This window comes from Notechis scutatus, chromosome 1 (assembly GCF_049901735.1).
Source record: "Notechis scutatus isolate UNSWTSFEM ecotype Mainland chromosome 1, rNotScu1.2, whole genome shotgun sequence".
Taxonomy (NCBI): Eukaryota; Metazoa; Chordata; class Lepidosauria; order Squamata; family Elapidae; genus Notechis; species Notechis scutatus.
In genome coordinates, this window is record NC_142009.1 from 171,263,977 (window position 1) to 171,274,075 (window position 10,099).

The window sequence follows — 10,099 nt, forward strand, 5'->3', positions numbered from 1 at the left end:
AGTGCTCATGGCCTAGCTAGCTGCCCCCCTGGTCCCTGTCTGGCTTGCTTAGCCGCCAGCGCCACCCATGTGGCGCTCGCAGCCTAGCAAGGTTCCACTCCACCCCACTTGCCTGGCTTGCTTAGCTGCCAGTGCTGCCCATGCAGCACTTGCGGCCTAGCAAGCTTCCCCCCCAACCGTTCCCAGCCTCCAGCTTACCTCTCAGGTCCCCACCAGCCTGCATCTTGTCCCCCACCTGGATTCTTCGCAGCTGCTTGGCCTTGCCTGCTAGGGGTGGGAAAGCAACCAGGGAGCACAACGCTATGCCACCTGGGCCCCCATCTCCCCTTTGCCTGCCGCCCCCTTCTGCTTTGGCTGAATGCGGGCCGCATTCTGTGAGAATGGTGCAAGTCAAGCCTTGTGAAAGCGGATCTTCCTCAGCAGCCCGCACTCAGCTAAAATGCTCAGCCAGGTGAGGGAGGGGCAGCTGGCAGAGGGGCAATGTGGGCAGATTCGTGCTTCCTGGTTGCCTCCTGCACCCCCCCCCCCCCAGCAGCTGCAGAGAATCCGAACAGGGGATGAGATGCGGGCTGGTGGGCAGCCAAGTGGTAAGTAAGTTTCCAGGCAGTCAGGATACCAGTGGGGTGGGCACTTGAGGGAGGGGAGGAAGTCCCACCCCTGGCCCCTTTATTGGACTCGGAAGCCTTGCCTGCCGGCTTTTCTGGGCAATGCGGGACTAGGTGCGAATGGACAATCACACCCGGTCCCTGGGACTCTAGGAGACTGGCCGGGAAGAACGTAAGTTAACAAGTGATGTTGGAAGCGTGTGTGTGTGTATGTGTATGTGTATGTGTATTTCCGGTGGGTCTCCTACCTTTAGAAGGAGAGAGGGAAGGAGGAAGGGAAGGGACAGAGAGAGAGACAGAGAGGGGAAAGAGAGAGGGAAAAAGAAAGAGAGGGAAGGGGGAGAGAGAGAAAGAGGGGGAAAGGGAGGGGAAAGAGAGAGAAAGGGAAAGAGATAAAGGGAGGGGGAGAGAGTGAGAAAGAGGGAAAGAAAGAAAAAGAAAAAGAGGGAGGGAGGGAGAGAAGAGAAAGTGAATGAGATATATGTATTGATAGATAAATACAAGGAAGGAGGGAGGGAGGGAGAAAAAAAGGAGAGGAAGGAAGGACACAAACCCTGGCTTCAGAAGACTCTTTGAAGCAGCACAGGAATCTAGGGCTGGCCTGGAAGAGATCTCGGAGATCATCTAGTCCAACCCCCTGCTCCAGCAGGAGATCCTTACAGAATGATAGAATAGCAGAGTTAGAAGGGAGGGAGAGAGAGAGAGAGAGAGAGAGAGAGAGAATGTATGTGTGCATGGCTGTCAAAACTCTAAAAACAGGTCAAATAGCTCTGGGGAGGTCAGTCATAAATTAGAACACTTACTAAGCAACCAGCCATTAAGTGAGGACCACTTGTATTTGGTTTGGCAGTCACATGGCCACCTGGTCACGCCCACCCAGTCACATGATCACCAAACCACACCCATCTGGTCACATGACCACCAAACCACATCCATCTGGTCATGTGACCAGCAAGCCACGCTCACCTTGTCATGTGACCACCAAGCCATGCCCACAAATTAAGCCACGCCCACAGAACTGGTTGTTACAAAATTTGAATCCCATGCCTGGGTCTAAATTACTACTCACTAAGAATTCCCCCCTCCCAAATTCCCAGGCACTAACTGGCAGCCTCGAAGCTTCTACTAAATCTTTATTTAGATTAAATAAAATATGGCTTCCATAGCTGACAAACTGGGTATGAGCGTGGCCAGCGCATGATGCATCTGGCCCGTGGGCTGTGAGTTTGACAATCTTGGTCTAGAGTAAGATTCATTTGACACCACCACCCCACTATGATTGGGCCTGGGACATCTTTTTCAACTGGCCTTAAGTTAGAGCCCTGGATTGGCTGTAACAAACTGCAATGAAATACTGCACTTTTCCCAATATTTTGGGCAATTTTAATTCCACTTTGACTGGGTTAATCACTTTCACAATGGGGAAGGGTCCCACGTATTTGGGGTCCAGTTTTCTGATGGGCAGCCTCAGTTTTAAATATTTCATAGATAGATATATTTTGTCTCCTATGTGGAACTCTTCTTGGGGAGTTTGTTTTTTATCAGCTTGCTTTTTCTGACTCTCTGTTGCTTTAGCTAGAGCCTTTTTTACATTTCCCCACAGGTTTTGAAGAGAATCTACCAATTCTGTTAGAGAGAGGCTCTCTGGACTTCCGGTGGCAAGGCAAGGACGGTCAGAGGGGCAGAAATCCGCTCGTGATTCTAGCCTCCCTTTTCTTGAGTTTGGTGCGATCTTTCGGGGTGCTCGAGTCTTGGAGAGACCCGTGCCGGTGTGGGGGAACCTCGGGCTGCAGTGTGGGGAAAGCAACCCCCCTGCAATGAAGAGGAAGCCCTCCAGAGCCCAACGATCAAGAACAGCCTCCTAACAATGGAGGCTCCGAAGTCCGGACTGCCACCGATGGGAAGAAAAGAGTGAGTGAAAGTTTGCAAGCTCGGGGGGGAAAGAGAGTCGTGGCAGAGAAGATATTTGACTGACAATAGACTGATTTCAGGCTGTTAAATACTGTGTGAATGCCAGCTGTGAGCTCCAAGAGAAAGCGGCTACAAAAGAATTGGTCTAGTGAATGTGAAAGAGCTTGGCAGGCAGAAGAGAGTCGGAAATAAAAAAGAAGTAAAGAGAATTTTGGAAGTCTGAAGACCAGCACGGGGGGGCGATTAAAAAGACTCTATTATCACTAACATTTGGATTGAAGCTATTAAATCGGAGCCAGAAGCAGAACGAAGCCAATCGGGGGGGAAAGACAGAGCAGCGTCATAGGCAGTATCCAGAACGCTGAAGTGTCTACAACAAAGTAACAGATCTAACTGTCTGAAGGGACACAATCTAATCTATAAACTCTGGGAAAATTGAGAACAGGTCCTAGCAGAGGAGACAGTTCCTTTTCTATTTGAAGGAGATCAGAACAATTGATTTAAAGAACATTAAAATATAAGTAAAAGAGGAAGTCTTTAAACGAGTGGGAACATTGCTTACTGGCAGCTGTTACTCAGCAAATCTTCATTTGCCATTTCCGGTGTGCTTGAAGTGGAAGCTTCCAAAGTGAAAAGCGGAAACAAAAACTCTTGTCTTTGGAATTTTCTTTTTTCTTTTCCTCTACCCTTTTCTGTGTGTACATACTTACTAAAATAGCCTCTCTTCTTTCTTACTTGTTGATGGTATGCTACGTTGAAATATGCTTGCTTTTTTTTTTTCCTCTGATTTCCTCTTGATAAATATGTACATTTAGTAATGAAATATTAGAGTGTTAAATGGGAATATAGGGGAGACAGTAAGAATATTAAGCATTAGTTATTTAACAATCTTAGAGCTCTCTAGACCAATATTATATTTCATTGTGTGGGTTTATCTGTGAATGTAATATATTTTGTAGTTAAGGTTACTTTATATTGAAGTTAAACTAGAGAAAAATATATACACTTTACTAATTAGTTAAGAATATAGCTACTTAATAGATTGATAGATCTTGGTCAATTTTAGTTACAGAACTAAGAATACTGAATGCCAATTTGGAATAATATATTTAGTATTGTACAACAACAAAAACAAAATTTTAAAGGAAATGACTACTACAACCACCACTGCTTTGAAATCTGGTAGGAAGGTTAATCCCACAATAGTGACCACTTTGGCAACAACTTCACCCATGGCACAAAAAAACAATAGAGGAAACACTACCAACAGAGAAGTCAACTAGCATCTCGAATGCGAATATCCAAGCTATGTTCCTAACTTTACAGGACTCATTGACAAGATTGCAAGAAACAATGATTAAAAACTACAGTGAAACAAGGGCAGATATCAATGAATTGAAGGAAGAAATGGGAAACTAAAGATAGAAATGAAAGCGGACATTTCCAAAGTAGAGGATAAAGTGGGGGTGTTGCAGCAGGCCTTGGAGAAAAACGAAGTTATAATAAAAGAAGTAGAGAAAAGAACCGAACGAACGGAAAGGGAATTAGAAAGGGTGGATGAAGATCTCAAAAGCATGAGCAAAGAAATGGAGGACTCCCTTGTCCTCCTAGAAATGGACAAGGCAGCAACTTACCTAAGATTCCAAAATGTGGCAGAATCAAAAGAAGAAGACCTGGAATACTTGATGGCAGAAATACTGGCGGTTTATTGAAGATGGATAAAGATGAAATTCAAAAAGAGTTTGATGAAGTCTACCGGTCAATACAAACTATGCAAGAGGCATACAAATGTTCCAGGGAAGTACACATAAGATTCACTAGAAGATGTGTTCGAGACATGATATATAGAACCTCAAGAGATAAAACAATAACCTACAAAGAGAAAGAAATTGTGATTCTTAAACAGATACCGAGGAGAATAAGGGAACAAAGGCGTGACTATAAATTTTTGGCAGCATATTTAAATCAAAAAGAATCACATTTAAATGGCTTATTCCAGAAGGAATGTTAGTGTCGTGGAAAGAGAGGAAAATCAAAATAGATACTATGGAAAAAGCCCAGGATTTTTACGAACGGATGGTGGGCCCACAGGAGCAAAGTAGTAGGGAGAAATTGGACACAAAGTTTCAAGAAGAATACAGTGGACATAAAAATAGAACTGGAGCGGTAGGAAACCAAGAAAATACCTATCCACAACAAAAGACAGAAGGAACTACATCAACACAAGCGCAAGAAGAGAGAGGAATTGTTACACGACAAAGAGTAAAACAAAACTAAATAGATGGGAGAAGAAAAAAAATTACTATCAATAAACATAAATGGTTTAAATTCAACAATTAAGAGAAAAAGGATATTATCTAAATTAATTAAACATAATGCAGATATAACGTGCCTGCAAGAAACCCATATAAAGAAGAAGGATGAAAAATATTTAGAATGCCCGAAATTAGGAAAGTTATTTACCACACCAGCAGATGAGGAGAAAAGAAGGGAATCGCAGTATATGTGAAAGAGGATTTGAAATCTGAGCTAATATGGTCGGACTTAGAAGGAAGGACTCTGGGTTTGCAGATCTGGATTAATGATATTCCAATTCTTTTAGTAGTAATATATGCCCCAAATGGAGACCAAAAAGAGTTTTTAAACACCTATATGGAAAATTGGTTGAATTGCAAAAAGAAATATTTGTATGGTAGGGGACTTCAACTCCATTGCTGATTTCCAAAATGATCACAGTAATGCCGGGAAGAATAAAAGGGAAGAGAGAGCTCCCCAAGATTTGTAGGGAAATAATGAAAGAGCTAAACCTGACAGATATATGGAGAAGATTACATCCTGAAAAAGACAATTTACATTTTATTCAAATCCCCACCAAACATGGACACGGATTGATATGGCATGGATGAGTGGGGAAATAGCAAACGAGACAAAAGAAGTGAAAATTTTGCCTAATGAATGGGCAGATCACAATCCAATACAGGTAATATGGAAGGGCAGGGTAAAACCAAAGAAAAGATGGACCTTAAACACTCAATTAATAAGAGAGAAAGAATACATTAATAAATTAAAGGAGGAATTGAATTTTTTTATTAAAGAAAATGATAATGGAGAAACCACGAAACAAAATGTCTGGGATACGATGAAGGCGGTTATAAGAGGCACAACAATCTCTTATAATGCCAAGAGAAACAAGGAAAAATATTCCCAACAAAACAAATTACAACAAAGAATTAAGGAGCTAGAAACCCTTCTACAAAATAACCCAAAAGAATCCAAACTGCAAAATCAGATAAGTATAGCCAAACGCAAACTGAATTTAATTGATCAAGAGAAAATGACTATGAATTTGAACTTAACCAGACAAATCTATTTTGAACATGCCAACAAGCCAGGAAGATGGCTATCTTATAAATTGAAAAAAAAGAAAGAGAAGAGATTGATATACCAGTTAATAGATAGCAAAGGAGATACATACCAGGAAATAGAACAGAAAAAAGAAATCATTCATAAATACTTTGAAGATTTATACAAAAGAGAGGATGTCAGTGAAGATAGAATAAGGAATTATCTAGATGAAGTAAAGGATAAGGCAATTGGGGAAGAAATGGCTGAACTATTAAATAAAGACATTACTGAATCGGAATTGAAATCAGCAATAGAGAGCCAGAAAAATAATAAAACCCCGGGCCCAGACGGGATCCCAGGGGAGCTGTACAAAGCAATAGCAGATCAAATCGGACCACTTATGGTGGAAGTTTTTAATGACGTTTTACTAGCAGCCAGGATACCGGACTCATGGAGGGGGGCACTGATTTCGCTGATCCCGAAGGAGGATACAGATCCCAGATATATAAACAATTACAGGCCGATTTCACTTCTAAATACTGATTATAAAATATTCACTTCTATTATAGCAAACAGATTAAAAAGATTGCTAAACTTGTATATACATGAAGATCAAAACAGATTCCTTCCAACTAGGCAAATAAAGAATAATCTAAGAATAGTATTAGACGTACTAGAATTTTATGAAGCCCACCCAGAGAGACAAGTAGCACTCATGTTCCTAGATGCAGAAAAAGCTTTCGATAATTTGAATTGGCAATTTTTAATTCAAAAATTTATAATTTGAATCTGGGTACCAAATTTGAAAATATTATAACAACTATATATGATACACAACAAGCTAATATAATAGTGAATGGGGAATGCACCGCCCAATAAAGATAGAAAAAGGAGTGAGACAGGGTGCCCACTCTCTCCCCTGCTATTCATATTAGCATTAGAGACATTATTAACACGAATTAGGCGGAATTCAGATATAAAGGGATTAACAGTTAAGAAAGAGGAATATAAATTGCAAGCGTTTGCGGACGACATGATTTTCTTCCTTGAAGAACCAAAAGACGGGACCAAAATTGATGAGTGAATTAGAGAAATTTGGAGCAGTAGCGGGACTTAAAATAAACAAAAAAAAAACCAAATTAATGACCAAAAACCTAACAGAAAAACAGAAAATAGAACTAGAAGAAATAATGCATATACAAGTGACAAAGAAAGTGAAATACTTAGGAATTTGGCTAACCCCACACTGTAAGACACTTAAAGAAAACAATTATGATAAACTGATACACCAGGTAAAGAAAGATTTAGAATCGGGGAAACTTCAAATTTCACTACTAGGCCAATTGCTACTATTAAAATGAACATTCTCCCTAAATTCTTGTACCTATTCCAAACGATCCCAATTAAATTACATAAAAAGTTTTTGAAGAACTCAATAGAACAACCCTGAAATTTATTTGGCAAGGGAAAAAACCCAGAATAAATGTAAAAGCAATGCAGGATATGAAGAGCAGGGAGGGTTAGCATTTCCAAACTGGGAGTTATACCATATGGCCACCTCATTAGTTTGGTTGAAGGATTGGGTGAATTTAACCAATAAAAGAATACTATTTCTAGAAGGCCATGATTTACAAAGGGGGTGGCACGCTTTTCTATGGGACGTAGGGAAAACCAGTCAAAAATATTTCCATAGACATTTAATTAGAGACGCACTATTAACAATTTGGAGGAAAATAAGGAAAAAACATTATACAAAAGTACCAGTATGGATTTCAACAATGGAGGCAATGATTCACCCAAACAATTTGGAGCTTACCAAAATGATTAAATACAAAGACTTATTAGACCCACAAGGAAATTTGAAACCGAGGCTGGATCTTCAGGAACAAGGACATAAAATTGAGCAATGGGTTTACCTTCAGATTCAAAGCAGATATAAACAAGACAAAAAAGAATTCGGAATTAATAACAAACTGCAACAGTTAGATAAAATTTTATTAGGATCAAATAAAAAAAACATAACAAAATTTTATAACTACTTATTAGAAACAGAACTAGAAGAAGAAATTGTAAAAGGAAATATGATTGCTTGGAGTAAGAACATAGGGCGCAGCATCACATTAGCAGAATGGGAGAAAGTTTGGGGCAGAAACAATAAGATTACCAAATCGGCAGCATACAAGGAAAATCTTTATAAAATGTTTTATAGATGGCATCTCCCCCCTTCGAGGTTAGCGAAGATGCACCCCAACATGAGTCCGCATTGCTGGAAGTGTAGGAAAAAAGAAGGAACCTTTTTCCATATGTGGTGGTCTTGTGCAGAAACCCAAAAGTATTGGAAGAAAATCAAAACTTGGTTGGAAGAAATCACCAAAGAGCAGATCGAATACAAACCAGAGTCCTTCCTACTAGGGATTTTTGATAAGCAAATTTCCAAAAAAACCAAATACATAACAATACACATTTTAACAGCGGCCAGATTAGCCTTCGCTCAACACTGGAAAAAACATCAAATTCCATCAGAAGAAATGATTATTGAAAAAATCTCAAAATGCGCAGAAATGGATAAATTGACTTTGGCGCTAAAAAACAAAGACACTTCACTATATTACGATAGCTGGAATTGTTGGTATAATTGGATTGACCAAAGATAAATTATATATCATAAGGCATAAAAGAAAAGTATCAATACATAATAATGAGGTAGCGATATAAGTTAAAAACAGGTGTGGTTATATGACACAAGTTAAGGTGATGAAAACAAAAGAAGATCTTGCAAACTGTTAAAATAAGAATACTTTTTATCCTGTAACCTCTTTCTTTCTTTCTTTTCTCAAAATTATGTCCCTCTCTTCCTCTTCTCTCTTCTTTCTTTCTTTTTTTTCTTTCTTTTGCTTATTTGTGTATGTATTGTGACTGGTTTTAATTGTAAAAATTAATAAACTATATTTAAAAAAAAAAAAAGAGAGAGAGAGAGGCTCTCTTGGGTACTCTGGCATGGGCACAAACTCCACCCCTGTGGCTATTTTAAATGGGGTGAGTCCTGTGTGCTGTGCACAGTGGTGGCAACCTCAGCAAAAGGCAGGAGTTTTGCCCAGTTTAATTGTTGATAGTTGACATAGCAAAGTAATTACTGCTCCACCATTTGTGCTCAGATGAAATGCAGAACTGAGCCTTTTGGAGGATCCTATTAGCTTTATGAATTCCAGCCAGAACTTAGCTGCAAATTGCACCCCTTTATCTGAGATGATGCGCCTCGGCATTCTGCACAATTGATAGATCTGCTGCAGAAACATCTTGGTTAGTCTTTGAGCTGATGGGGGTCTCAGGCAGGCTATAAAGTGAGCTTACTTGAAGGACAAGTCAACTATAGTCCAAATTACAGTATTTCCCCCACTCTGGGAGCTCTACTATAAAGTCCATTCCTCCCATGGTTGGGTTGTCTCAGCCACTTGTTGTAGCAACCAGGGGGTCTTTCCTGATCTCTGTTTCATAGAAGTGCATATAAAGCAACTTTTCACATTTCTCTATGTTCTTTTTCATGTCTGGCCACCAGAATTACTGTTTAGTCAAGTGTAAGGTTTTTAGGAACCCAAAGTGATCCCACTTCTTTAGCATTGTGGCTGCATTGCAAGATTTGCCCCCGTAACTTTTCAGGGATGTATGTTTTGTCCCCTTTTCAGGCCAAGTCCTCCCTTAGTGTCAAATCTCTCTGATGGGCCCTGAACCATGCGTCTGCTTGCAGCTCTCTTTTCATCTGTTAAGTAAAAGCCTTGCTGGGGTTGGGGGGTTTCTTCCTTATTTGTTTTCAAGTGATCACTTATGTGGCCAACTGGTTCATAGGAATAATTGAGTTAACCACTTCTTGTTGAGCACTTTTATATTGGGGTATGCGGGATAGCTTGTTGGCTAGGAAGTTCCCCCACCCAGGATGTACTTCAACATGAATTGAAACCAAACCAGTATTAAGCCCACTGCACCAGCTTGCAGTGGGGTTCTTAAGGCCTCTAGATTCTTGTGGTCAGTCCATACTTCAAAATAGATTTTACTTTAAGAACTGTCTCCACCTTAGCAGTGCCCATTGCACCACAAAGGCTTCTTTCTCCCACACCGCCCAAAGTCTGTCTGTCTCATTCAGCTTTGGGGACATGTAGGTGCATGGTTACAGTTTCCCCTCTTTGTTCTTTTGGAGGAGAACTGCCCCCATTGCCAAATTGCTGACATCCATTTGGATCACA

General features: G+C 40.4%; 1 long non-coding RNA gene across 1 annotated transcript; it reads left to right on the forward strand.

Annotated features, from left to right (window-relative positions):
* Positions 1 to 917: 917 nt before the first annotated feature.
* On the forward strand, positions 918 to 9,385 carry LOC148133096 (uncharacterized). The gene is made up of 2 exons (XR_015746445.1): positions 918 to 2,244; positions 8,839 to 9,385. It is a non-coding gene; the product is annotated as an uncharacterized LOC148133096 (long non-coding RNA).
* Positions 9,386 to 10,099: the final 714 nt, after the last annotated feature.